Below are 13,814 nucleotides of genomic sequence, written 5' to 3'. Positions count from 1 at the left end.
GGAATGAAATTAATAATTTTAGATGAACTGTAGGTTGACCTTTACTGGAAAACTAAATATATATTATAGAATATAATCACTGTAACAAAAGCAAAGATTAAAAAAGACATGAGCTAGAATTCTAATATGCCTTTCATTTCTTAATTATATGTGCCTTTTTACTGGTCTGCTACCAGTCAGACTTTGAAAGTGACCCACTGGGTACATGCAACATGAATGTGACAGCTTATTATGGTGAAAATCTGTTATTTTGTTTTAAAGTATGTATATTTATAATGTGTTTCAGATTAAACCAAGTAAAAATGTCTCTCCTTGAAGGCATACTTTCACACCTTACTAATTACTGTTGTAAAGTCGGCTTGCAGGTTTTAGGAAGTGACAAATATAGTCGGGTCAGTCGGGTGTTTCACGAGGGGGTTTCAGATGCTTACCTGACAAACTGTGTTGGGCAAGCTTTACTGTTGTTGTGGCGTGACCCTATGTGCGTGTTTCGGGAATAATCTGGGGAGGATACGCTATATCGATCTGACCCTCCATAGAAATCATACAGATAAGGTATGTGAAAAATAAAAGAAACTCACTTAAATGTTGATTCACAGTTCATGGAATCCATGACTAAAATGTTCCAGTTGGACCAGCCGAGCAGAGAGTTCCTCAATTGTGTTTCTTTGACTTGATGGTGATATGGACATTTGAACCGCACATGAAGTGCATGACAGACCACTTCACATTGTCAGACAAGTCCTGTAACTTTCCAACAGCAACAATCCTACATTCCTGCCTACTTTACACAGTGATTCTGTGCAGTTACTTCTTGTGTTACTTCCTGTGAGTCCACTACCATGGAAGTGTGCACCGTTATTCTCATTTGACAGTTAATCTCATCTTGATCCTCTCTATGAAGACAAGCCTTCGCTGTGTCTTCAACTGTGTGCCACTCAGAAACACTTCTGACACTTGTTGACTTTAGACAGTTTTAGACGACGCTGTTTCTCATTTAGTGTTTTTTTTAAGCATACTGGATCCACAAAGGTGCTAAATAAAAATTTCAGACCATATCTATGATTGAAAGATTGCCTCCAAATGAATCTCAACAAGGCGACGGCGGTGAGTAGCTAACATCGGCTAGTAGTTTACAGCGCAAACAGTACAAACAATAACAACAGTACTGACAGAGCTACAGGGGAACTAGAAGGTGGGTTACGCTTCTGCAACAACGCCAGGGGTCTGAACCAGGTGGCGATCTCCGGTTTGGCCGGGTGAAACCCATGTGGAATTGTCTTCAAACATTCATTTGCTCCAATGACCATCTAGAAACGACCCCCCCCCCCCCCCCAGACGCAAAAATAACTTTGATTGTATGAAAGATGAGAAAATCTCTCTCTTGATTTATTCTTTCAGGAATTATTTTTAAACCAATGTTTCCTATTATGATAACTTCAGTTAATTGGATGCATAAAACAGCAACACGATGCCGTAATTCAAGATGGCGACAGTGAAATAATCGATTCATGAAAGGTTCATGAAATGTTTCTAACCCCCATCCTACACTAATTTACATTAATTTAGTGGTTTTTCATCAACATTATGACTATTTCCGTATTTACTGTATCACTTTCTTATTCTATCATATTTCCTCTTAATGATCTACTAATGCAGTTAAATGAATCTTGAACTGAAGTCTTGCACAAATGAAAATTGTGCCTGTTGGTTGCATTAGATGAAGGATAGAAACAAACAGTAAGTCTCCAAACTACTTCACCTGAAAGTTGGTACACCACAAAGCCCAGCGGGAACCTAAATAAACATGATAAATGCAACCCAGTGAATCCAGAGCCTGGTGTTTCTGTGAGATGACGCTGCTAACCACAGATCCGCTGATCTTCACATAAACGCCGTATGAGCGCAGTGCAGTGCGGCAGCCATGTGGGGCCCGGCTGGCCCGTCTATGTAAACAAATCAGAGCTTAGATTACAAAACACACAGAGAGAGAGTGTGACTTCTTTCTCTGCTCAAGACATGACTCCACTATAGCTTCACATAGCTCATAGTTGTTTGTTATAACAACACTTTGCTATATTATTGCTCTGAATGTATTTGTTGGAAGAAAAACAATATTCACACTTAATCATTTACTATTTCACTGTTATATTCAGACTTCTCATCTTACTGTCTCTGTTTAATCTTACACACAAACTCAGCATGTCTCCTGATAGAAGTGAGACTGAGGAATCTGTATGTTTCTATCTGAAAGAACGTGCAGTTCCTTTGTTATCATATGACCATTTCTTACAAACCGCTCTATGGGACGAGGGGAAAGGTTCCCGATTAGGCCGAAGACGTCATGAGGGTTTCTGTTCGTGGGTCATGATGAGTATTTAAGAGGTGGTTCTCTGAGAGATCTTTGGGCAGTCTTGGATATGCAATTTGTCTATCATGTTGTACTTCTGACTCTGCTCCTTCCTTGCAACGAATAAATGTTCCTGTTTCAATGATTTTACTCCGAGGGGTCGAGTGAATTTTTCTAACAGTATTATAAGAGCAAATAAAAAGTCCTTCAAGAGAATTCTAACACGTTCACATTTCCAGCTGTTACGAGAATGCATATGTACATTCTGTACTAAAACGGCTCATTGATTATTGTTCTGTTACTGGAACTATTGAAGATCAGTGATGCATTCTGAATGTTTCTAATCTTGGCACCATCTGGTGGTGGCATCAAAAAGGTCACTGGGGCATGTTGACCGCACTGACGGACACAATGAGAAGGAGTACATTTTACATCATGACATGAAACAGCGGTTGCCTTAATTAAAAAGTATTCAACCAATACACAAAGCGCGTAGACGAGCAATGAACCAATCAGCAGCAGGGACAGGACTAATGCCTTTGCAAAGTGTCAAGCGTTGTCAGCTGTGGGCCGGAACAAAGAAGTCTAATAACAACAATGGCATTCACCTGTTGCCTTAAAATGAGTTCGGCCCAATCCCAATCTCCACCCTTACGGACACACGGACTTTGAGGCGCGCTCCTGTGAAGTCCTTGAAGGTTTAGGGGTTGAGTTTTTCATATAGCCCAAAATCCCAAGTACAAAACTTGCCTCGGAGGGCTTTACAATCTATACACCTAACATCCCTGTCCCGGGACCTCAAATCTGATCAGGAAAAACTCCCCCAAATGATGATGGTAAAAACCCTTTCACAGGGAAAAAAAGGAAGAAACCTGAGGGAGAGCAACAGAGGAGCACATTCAATGATTATGACAGAAATTATTCAAATAATGAGTAGTAGGCATGGACCACGATCCAAATAGCCACAATCCATGTCAGCAGAAGGAAGTAGAGAGGACGGGCTTCAGCAGGGCAATGGCAGGGGGCAGGACCAGCTCCAAGCAGCCATAATGACAATGGGGTGTCCCAATGTCAAATTGTTGAGTTCCTGAGGGCTCTGTGGCAGTCATTTTGAGCCCTTTTTCTAAAACTAATTCTGTAAGTCATCATTTGTCTAAGGGAATTACCCACAATGCATTGAAACGTGAGGTTAAACATGCAGTTCTCAATGGAAAAATGAAGACGTAAAAAAAAGGTAAACAAAGAGGCATGTGGGCATTTAAAATACCGATAAAATTCCTTTACAAAATGGAACATAAAAGCACATGAATTATAGGAATGCAAGCAGAAAATATATATGTATTTTTTTTTTACATTCATCAAACATTTTGTTTTGACAAAAACAAGTAAATAAATACTTTAAAATGACTTTTCATCTTGTAAGGATGATGTTCAAATCAGTAAATAAAAAGTATAAAATAAATACACAATTGTACACGATATTCTTTTATGTAGTCACCTGATGTTGCCGCAAAGTGCTGTCCCGTTCATATTCAGGCTCTCACAGCCTCTCACACTCAACCATTTAGCAGCTGGTGTCAGTAAATCCCTGAGGGTTCAGGGTTTGAGGGTTTAGGGTAGAGATTGGGATTGGGCCTTCATATCAGATTAATGGTCAATTAGTATTAAGCTTTGATTGTGTTTCTGGCGCCCCCTGCTGGTGGCCTGTATCCAGTTTAATTTACTGAAGTTCAATTTACTGAGATAACGGAACACTGGACAAAACACGATAAACCACCTGGATTTCAACTATTACAAAAAAAACACAAAATGGTATTGTGTATTTGACATTGCCTATTCTTTGACTGAGATTCAACTTTTAAGTTATGTTTAAAAAAAAGTGGGTTTGTGGCATCATTTGTCTTAAAAGAGGTCACATGCTTTGTTTCAAGATGGAGTATTTGTTTTGCATTTCCTCATGCACAGTGTCATTAAAATACTTTTCTTTTTTGAGTAATGATACTTTGTACAGTTACCACACTTTATAATCAAGACTGTGGCACCCATTAAGGACATTGTGAGGTCCTGCTCCAAGTATTTTGGCCGATGAGACAGAATATGGGTGTAACATATTTTATGAATACAGTAAAATGAGCATTGCATATATCATCCTACATGTCTGCTTTCTTCATATCTGTCTCACTTTTGTATTTTGTACATAAAATAATGGGCAACTTTTAGTTACTTTTTACAGATCAAACTCAACAACAGCTGCAACTGCTGATTAATTCATCAAAGTTTAATTACTTTAGTATTGCTAAAATCTTGGCAATGACACTGCAATGTACTGGTAACACATAGTTCACAGAGGTTGAATCTCTTCTAATATGAATTTAAAACGTCATGTTTAAAGGATTTTTTAAATCCACACTATGACTATGATATTACAGTATTATTATGTATAACGTTTTGCTTGACAAGTATAAATCGTCACAAAAGTATGTGCATGCACACACACATACACGTACACACATACACGTACACACATACACACGTGCACGGTCCCTGCAGGGGGAGACACTACCCTCCTCTTCTCAGACCGGTTAGATATTCAAAACACAACCGCCTTGCACAATCTCCCGTCCTGCACCGCGGCCGAGAAAAGCCTGTGACGGTTATTTTTATTTAACATAAAAAATAAATAAAAATCACAGGAGCTATATTATTCAAAACTGACGACAGGGATCGATTGTGCTGGTCAGTAGGCACATTTTGATACGAGTGAAATATTGCTGCGCGCGCGTTTGAATTTCTATTTATTTTTTGCGTGTGGGACGGCTGCGTGGGGAGCCGAGGAGCGGAGCTGTTGGCGCCACTTTCAAACCCTCCACTGACACAGAATGAGTCCGGCTTCAAATACATTCACACACCAGCTTATTTCTCTTTTCCCTTATTACTGTAAAGCGAGGAATACCTTAACACCATTCTGCTTCTGGACACTGTTTTATCCTCGGAAGGTAAGTAATTTAGTCATTTAATTTTTTTTTCTCCTAATGTTACACGAGATACTTCATTTTTGGTGTGTTTTTATTCACATGTATGATTAAGTAAGATCATTTTTGGGCGGTTCTTTGAGGGCTTCTGAGTGCTTTGTGTGTTACAGTGGAGCAAAGTGCTGGAGGAGTACGTGGTGTAACCTCCTGCCTGGTGGCTGTAATGAACTGCTGCGGAAGACAAAGGCTGTGTCGCAGCACGAACAGCTTCCCGGGGCTCTTTTGTCTTTACCCCGGGTCCACAATGAGCTCGCTCGGTTTTAAAAGAAGAACAACAAAAAAGCTACACCGTTTCGATATACGGGCAAACATTAACACGGGAGGAATTGTTTTATATTTCTGTACAAAAGAGTTTAAGGAGATAAGTGAGTAAAGTTGAGGAAGCGGACACTCCCCCGTCACAGCCCCCTCCCCGAAGCCCCCAGCCCACTCCGCCGGTCCTCCCGACTAAATGCGCTGCGAAATGACACTTTTACCCGGATAAAAAAAAAACAAAAAAAAACGGCTTTATACTACATCACGGTGCAAAACTAGTTTAATCCAGTTCGGTTTTTGAAGGAGAGAGAGAAAAAAAAGAAGAAGAGAAAAAAAAAGGAGCTCAAACGAACTCGTCGGAAAACTGACTCAGCAGTTTCCTGAGGGCTCGTCTGTCAAGCTGCCAGCAGCGTCCCGGTGGAGCGGCCCCGCACACGTCCTCGTCTAGCTCACCACTTACATACTTATAAGGGAGTCACTTGTGTGCTGCACATGATACTATACAGTGATACGAAGGGCCCAGGCTCTTTCCCTTAGCCAGAGCAAAAATGCTAGAATAAGCTATATAACGCCGGCGTGGTTTAATGTAAGTAACGGCGAGTGGCATTTCCCCAGCAAAATGCAAAATAGGAATACAACAGCTCACTTTGCTATTGTCTGGTATTACCATCTAATGAAGACTAGCTTAGCTATGTGCTGTGCTGGTAGTTATTAGAGCAATACACCCAATATGATTAATAAAAGAACAATTTTGAGGAGACTTTGTCTCCATGTCCCACTGCCCAGCAGTCCTTTAGTAAAGACTGGTTCTGAGCATGCAGTCTCACTGTTGGATAAACTGGACAAATATAACGCTCAGTCCTACGTTTAATTGGGTCTCGACCCCTGAATAATGGCTATTGTCTGCCTTGAACTTGTTTGAAATATGACTTTTGAATTGACTGAAGCCAGTCTCGTTTTGAGCTACTTTATCTAAAACAGGTGTTCACGTAACAGTGAAGTGGAATATATTTATTATCAGATATTATATTGAGTATTGTCATTTTATAGAATTAAATCCCCACATTGCAAATCATAGTAAAATCAATTACTTTTAAGGCAGAATGTCTTGTTGAATTTTGTGGACTTTTTCTGGACATTATCAAAATTCCCATCCATCTGTTTGCTGCCAACTGACCAACGAGTTGTCTATTTGTTTCAGTGCTAGGTCATATTTAAAGAAGGGATCAAGAGTAGGCTGTGAAATTAAATAACTAAAGGCCGGCCTGAGAGGCTCCTCGGTATTCTTTTACTCAAGTTCATAACTGTCTGCTCTGAATATTAGAGTGAAATGTAGCATTCAAGTTGTTACATTACATTTACTAGTATTAATTATTTACTGAACACACTGTAACTGTGTATCTTTTTTTATTTCAAGGAAAAAAATCTACAAAGCAGTTTAGAGCAGAAGATAGTTTTCATCATCAATTCATTTGTCGATAATTTTTGGATTGGTCACTAAAAAGTCTATAATATACCAGAAAAAAATCAATAAATTCCCATCCCAGTTTCCCAGAGCCTGAGGTTACGTGTGCAGATGTCCGACCAACAGTCAGAAACCTAAATACATTCAGTTTAATTATATGAAATGTTTTTTTTAAAAGCCCCACTTTTCCACGAGATGCTGTTGTATTTTGCCTGATAAATTACTTTAAAAATTCTATTAATTGTTTAACTGGTTAACCTATTAATTTTTGTATTGGACCAGAGCAGTTAAAAGATAAAAGCTCAAAACTCGAGCTGGGTATTAATATGGAAATTCTTAGTGTCAGTGCCTGATTTTTGATACAGATATCCTCATTTATACCTTTTGTCAATGACTCTCTTTGTTCAGTAAACACCTGCTTTTCTACCAAAACATTTATTTCTTGTTGCACGTGACAATAAGTGCCCAACTTCAAACAAACAAGAACTTTACTTAAATAAATCTACACAATAAATACAAACAAAACACCATTTTGACTAAAATCAGGAAATATTTGATTAATACAAATGTATAGTGAGAAACTGACCGTGGGTATTCAGATCCAAGTTTTCGATTTGTGATTCAAACACATTTTATTGTCTGTTTAAAACGTTTTGAGGCTCCAAACCGACACTTTTTAGAGGCCGTGCGTCGTCATAGCCATAGTTTCAATGTCATGCCTTACTTTAGTTATCACCCTGCAATGATGGGGTGAGCCTGGAGCCCTGTGATCTTTATCACACACTGTGTGTAAATCATTTCTAGTGCATGGACGTCTCTGTGGGAACTGGTGTGAAACTGAGTAAAGCTGCACATTCAGTCCATTTGGTGTCTAGTTGACGACATTAGTTTTGTCAGAATTCAACCAACACACTGAGAGCAGAGCCATGGTCTTTTATAAAATAGGTGTGTGTGTGTGTGTGTGTGTGTGGGCAGGGCCTCCGTGTCCTCCTGGTAAAGCAGTGTAGTTTGAGAGCAGCACTTTCACCAGTCTGAGGGCCGGCCTTCTTCCCGCCGACTCCCATCTCATGACCGAGTGACACGCGAAAATGCAGGAGAGCCGAGAGCGGCCTCTGTGCAGCGACACCAGCGTGTTTCTGCATTAATGCGAGTCCACCTGCCCCCTTTTCTCTTGCTGCGCGTCGGGCGTGTGGAAGTGGGCCTGTTTGTGCCCTCGTGCCTCCGCTGTGGTTCATGGTTTTATATTCTGCAACTTCACCAGCGAGAAGCGGACTTCTCAAACCGTGAAAGCGCAGAGAGCTTCCTCTCGAAGCCACACTTTCTTCATTTTATTCCCCTCCCTCTCCTCTCCCCCTCCCTCCCTCTCTCTCTCCCTCCCTCCCTCTCTCCCTCTGACAGCAGAGCTGCTTGGCAGGCTTACAGCTCAGCGCTCGGCTGCGGCCCCCCTCTCGCCCTCCAAAACAAATTAATTTTTTACTCGCCAACGGTGGCACCGGCGGACCCCGCCTTTTGCACCTGTCCCCCACACACCCCCGGGGGCCACCCAGATTTTTCCCCGATTTTTCGGCGGCCCCAAAAATGTTGAACGTATTGTAGAAAGTGATGGCCAGGGAAAAAGGCTGCAGCCCCGTAGGTTTTTATGCCTACCGAGCCTCCTCGCTGTCTCAGTGTGCGTAGCCGGGGCTCCAGCGAGGCAGCAGGCAGCACTGAGGAGGACCGGGAGACACTCACATAGCTAGGAGGTCGACATGTGAAGGGCCAGGAAGGAAGGATGAAGGGGGGAGGAGGGACGGGTGGGGTGGGGGGGAGCCTCAGTTTTTGAGGGGCCAATTTTTGGGACCAGAACCCCACCACCACCACCACACCCCCACCACCCCCACCCCCCCTTACTAACAGAAGCAGGAGCAACCAGAAACCCCTTAACAGGCCTGTTTTCTCCTCTCCCTGTCACTATAGCAGACTGGGTATATTCCCATTGATACGTGTGTTTGTGTGTGTGTGTGGTGTGACGTTTTTTTTTTTTTTTGTCTCGGCCTGCCGCTTTTTTCTGGTTTTATTTGAATGTCTTAGTCATCCTGTGGCCTCAATGTTAGTGTGTCTCTGTGTGTGAGCGTGTGTTGTTTCCCATTTAGTTTGAATTCACGTGTGTTATCACTGAGGTGTCGGGCTCGTGTCACCGGCCTTTTGCTGAGAGCATCCACCCAAGTGAGGGGAGGAAGGTGGGCCTTGTGTTAGATAACTAGTGTTCTTAGTCAGTGCGTCCTTCCTTTAGTCGGTTTGTGATCCCAGCAGCAGACGGTAAGTGAATCTTTTTTCTTTTTTTTCTTTCTTTCTGTAAAGCATTTAAAATGGCCTCTGTTGCTGTGAATGGAGAGAGAAGCCGGCCACTCAGCTCCTCTCAGCTCTGCGTTGCCTCTTTCTCCTTCCTTTGCCTCCACTACACTTTTAGTTGCCATCTCTCCCTCTCTCTCTCTCACCCTCACCCCTCCTTCGTCTCTCTATGTTTTTTTTCTTTCCCTGCGTGAGGCTGTAGGTTGGGGTCTGCTCGCCGCTCTCTCTGCTGACATGACCTCTTGTTTTGGAATCCAATCAGCGTCCCTCAGCAGCTCTTTCTGATTGACTGTGTGGCTCCACGAGGCTCAGCTGCTTTTCCCCCCTTCATCTTGTCTGATTTGTCTGAAATGTTGCCCCCCTCCTCCTCCTCTGGTTTTAAATTCTTGATCAGATTTTTTTTCATGTATTTGATTTCATAGAATCTCATTTGTGGTAATCATTTGATTTATTTGAGCATTTTTACCATTTAAATCCAACTTTTCTCAAAGTAAAAATGTCACTCGGGTGTGGTGCTCACAGGCCATGATTCCTTCCTCTCTTGCCCTCAAACTTTGTGTCAGCTTTACTTTTAGAAAATGAGTTATTTATATGTGGTATTTTAGTGTGGAAACAATAGTCAATTAATTTATTAGTCAATTTTAATTAGAAACAATCTGATTATTGATAGATGTTTATGCAAAACAATATTTGGTTCCAGTCCCCTAAATGTGAGCATTTTATATCATTATAAATGTTAAGACTTCACCATAATTGAATTTATCAAGAAAGAAAATGTGCAGATTAATTAATAATAAAAACAATGGTTAGTTAGTTTCATTTATCAAGCTAAGATGTCAAACATGTATGTTTGGGTTTGGACTGTTGGCCAAAACACACATCTGATACTCGGACTCTGAACACCAGGATGAGCAGCTTTTTGTTTTCACTATTTTCTGACACTTCAAGAAATGTAAGCTTTATCAATATGTTTTATTGCAGTGATGTCCTTCACACAAAATCAAATCAAAAATAAACAAACCATCATATTGTTTTCACACCACAGTGTCTACCCTTTTAAAATCAAATTAGGGAGATAAGATGTAAGATAGTCCTGGATATTTATAAAATGTTGTAATTATTGAAATGTGTGACTTGATTTGTCCAGTATTCAAAAACAAACTCTGGGCTTTTATCCACGAAATATGTATTAATTGATTTGCCAGAAAATGTACTATGTCACAATTTATGCCAATATTGCCATATCAAATCTGAATAAAAATAAAATAGCCAGGATTTTACCCATATCATATCATTCACCATAACTGATAGTACTCCAGTTTAAAAACAACAGTTTTATGGCTCTTGTTTACACGTTTATGTTCCAGAGCGGACAAGGTTCTGCTTTAACCTCAGTGTAAAACTGTAGTGTTGTTGGTGTGAACATGGTTCCCTTTAGAACCTCCTCCAGTTGTCTGGTGGAACCGCCTCGTTCTGCTCTCGTGGCTCAGCTCTGGCTGCTTTTCCCTGGTTATGTGGCTTTAATATGGCTGCTCATGGAATCACTTTGCCTGGGAATCCAATCCATTTACTGGCTTTTCTTGTGTTTAGGTCATTCTGATCGTGTGATTTTTAATCCATGGGGTGTGTTGTGTTCTGCCTTGTCTCTGCTTTTATGTCATGTTAATAGAATATCTTTGATCAAATGAAACCTGCAGTTAAAAGAGCTCACTTTGGTGGACACTTCAGTTCTACAGAACAAACGAGGAATCGGTTAATAAAACATATAACATAACAGATGTTGCGCTCTGTGAGGTCCACTGTGTTAAGCAATATGACAAGAAGCATAATAAGAGGTACTTAAACTGAGTCTGAGCCACATCATCAAGAAGTGACCGGCCAATCTGTGCCACTAACTCATCTTTCTCTCCAGAGATCTGAGTGTGACCCTCAGGAGGGGAGATGCTGCTCACCTTTTCTCCCATAGGTCATTTTTATTCTCTTCATGTTGGGTTCTTTAAAATATGAAATTTTCGGGACAGAAAAACTCATTTTAGCTCCATCACACGTGTCCACATGTCAGAGTTTGGCTAAGACACTGAAAGAAGATTGAAAAAAATTACTGCAGTATCTTGAAATCGCGGCAGGACGATATGACACTTTTACACTGTTAACTAATCAAATAGTCTCGTCAATAAAAAATATTTAGTTGAGATGTGTTTAATGTCTGGAGACAGAACACATCATCAGGAATAGATCCACACATCAGTGTTATAGGAAATGTTGTGGACAGTTTCTGCCTTTTATATCTGGTGTTGTTTCTGTCAGCATGGCGGTTCATCACAGGCATCATACCTATGCATGTTACATTTCATTTGTACAGCTTTCTGATGTAATTCAGTTGGTTTGTGTTAGGTGTTAATAAAAGTACAATAGCAGGAATTTTGGGCCTGAAAAATTGAGCAGGTTAATCCCCAGCAAAAGTATTTTTATTGCTGATTAAACACAACTGCAGGAAAAGAAAGCTAAAGTCATGGCCTGTCACGATTGTAATCACACAGTATAGTTGTGAACATAAGCGTTGTTCTCCAGCAGCTCTGGAAGCAGATAAGCAGTGTGTCTCATCTCCTCTTCACTTCCAGTCCTTCCTCCTTTTTTTTTCTTCCTCCATTTTGTCCTCTTCACCCATTTTGTTATTATTCCCATACAAATGATACAGAATAATAAAAAAAAAACTGTTCAATAAAATACATTAATTCTGTCATTTACTATTGATTGTTCCACTGAAGCCAAGAGAATCTCTTTTTGAAGAAATCTGAAGCTAATATGCATGTCTTATACATTTAAATTAAGATGTTTAGGTGGTTTTATGAAATTTAAACAGTTTCCTAAATAAAATGACAAATGGCACCGTGTCCCTGTCTGGTGTTAAACTGTTGAACCGATGTGTTTCAGCCGCAGCAGGAAGCTGATGGACTCCTGGTCTCGGTGTCCAGGGTGCGCTCTAGCAGCACATCATGTTTTGCAGATTTTGTGCTGAATCACTCCAAATCATTATGTGCTGCCACCGTGAGCCCTGGGATTCCCAACAACACACTGGGAACAGCTCCCAGTGCACCGGCTGATGCTGCTCCCATTACTGCTGCTGGACTCCGGTTTATTTTGTTAAAAAGGGTTTGAAGAAACACATATTGAAAAAGGTATCTACTCTGGTGTTGTAGTAGCAACATGAACATTTTTTAAATATATTTTTATCAGTAACAATCAGAACTTCAGAGTGTTTCGGTGTGTGTGTGTGTGTGTGTGTGTGTGTGTGTCAGCTTGAGCATGAACACCACGCTGAGCCAGCTGTCCGCACAAGCAGCCGTCTGGATGGAACAGGTGATGGTTGGTGGTCACTGATACACGACTGCAAAAGTAGAATAAACCTGAACTTGTGATTGGCCGATGCTGTCTCTTGTTTTAAAGGAATGATGTTGATTAAATGAGATAATTGGCTAAATGATTTGTTAAAGGGAACATTACATTTTTGTATTGTAGCATAAGAAAAATTAAAAAGTAATGCGGTACTAAAGTGTGATTAATAAATTGTGAACCTGGATTAACAAACAGTTTAGGGGACATTTCAATGAAATCGTTTCAAATACTAAATAACAATAAAAATGGGGAATTGCATTCTTTAAATATATATATCCATATAGGTTTTTTCCCTACTTCTCATCAATAGTTTTTCTGTTCTACTGTGGTAATATATATATATATATATATATATATATATATATAATATTAATAAGTACTCTAATTTGGGTGCAGAAGTAACAAAGATTTATAAGAAAATGCCAAATGTTCTGACCTGTAGTAAATAGTTGTTTTATTTTTTCTGTTTGACACGTCAACCTGCTGGGAAAAACAGTCGCAGCAAGTTCCGATTCTGTAAATGTTTACTTCAGTTACAGTTCAACTTAATCTGGTAGAAGATGAATCATCCAGAATAAATACGGACCCAACCGTGCAGCCCTTCTGATCAGTGAAAGTGTTCTTTGTGTATGTGTGTGTGTGGGTTTGTTTATCTGATCATGTGACTTTAGTGGCCGTTTGTGGAGATGGACCAAACCTGGTGTGTTACTGATCGTCATAAAACACCATAATCTGTAAGTATTCAGTGAACATGAATATCTGAGGCGAGCGCTGTGTGTCGGGCTGTAGCAGCACATCATTACTGGTAGCTCTGCATTGCCAGTATGATATGTGCTGCTGCCGCCAGACGCTCCTCTTCATCACCACGAGATGAAGTACATATCATTATCATCATCATCAAATGGATGTGTACCTCGTCTGCACTGTCATTTATTAATAATCGGTCTTTAAATGCTGACAAAGGTATGACTGGATAGCGACTCTT

Source organism: Clinocottus analis, unplaced genomic scaffold, assembly GCF_023055335.1.
Source record: "Clinocottus analis isolate CAN_PGR_092001 unplaced genomic scaffold, fCliAna1.0.p SCAF_21, whole genome shotgun sequence".
Taxonomy (NCBI): domain Eukaryota; kingdom Metazoa; phylum Chordata; class Actinopteri; order Perciformes; family Cottidae; genus Clinocottus; species Clinocottus analis.
The sequence above is the reverse complement of the archived record's forward strand: the minus strand, read 5'-3'. Positions refer to the sequence as shown.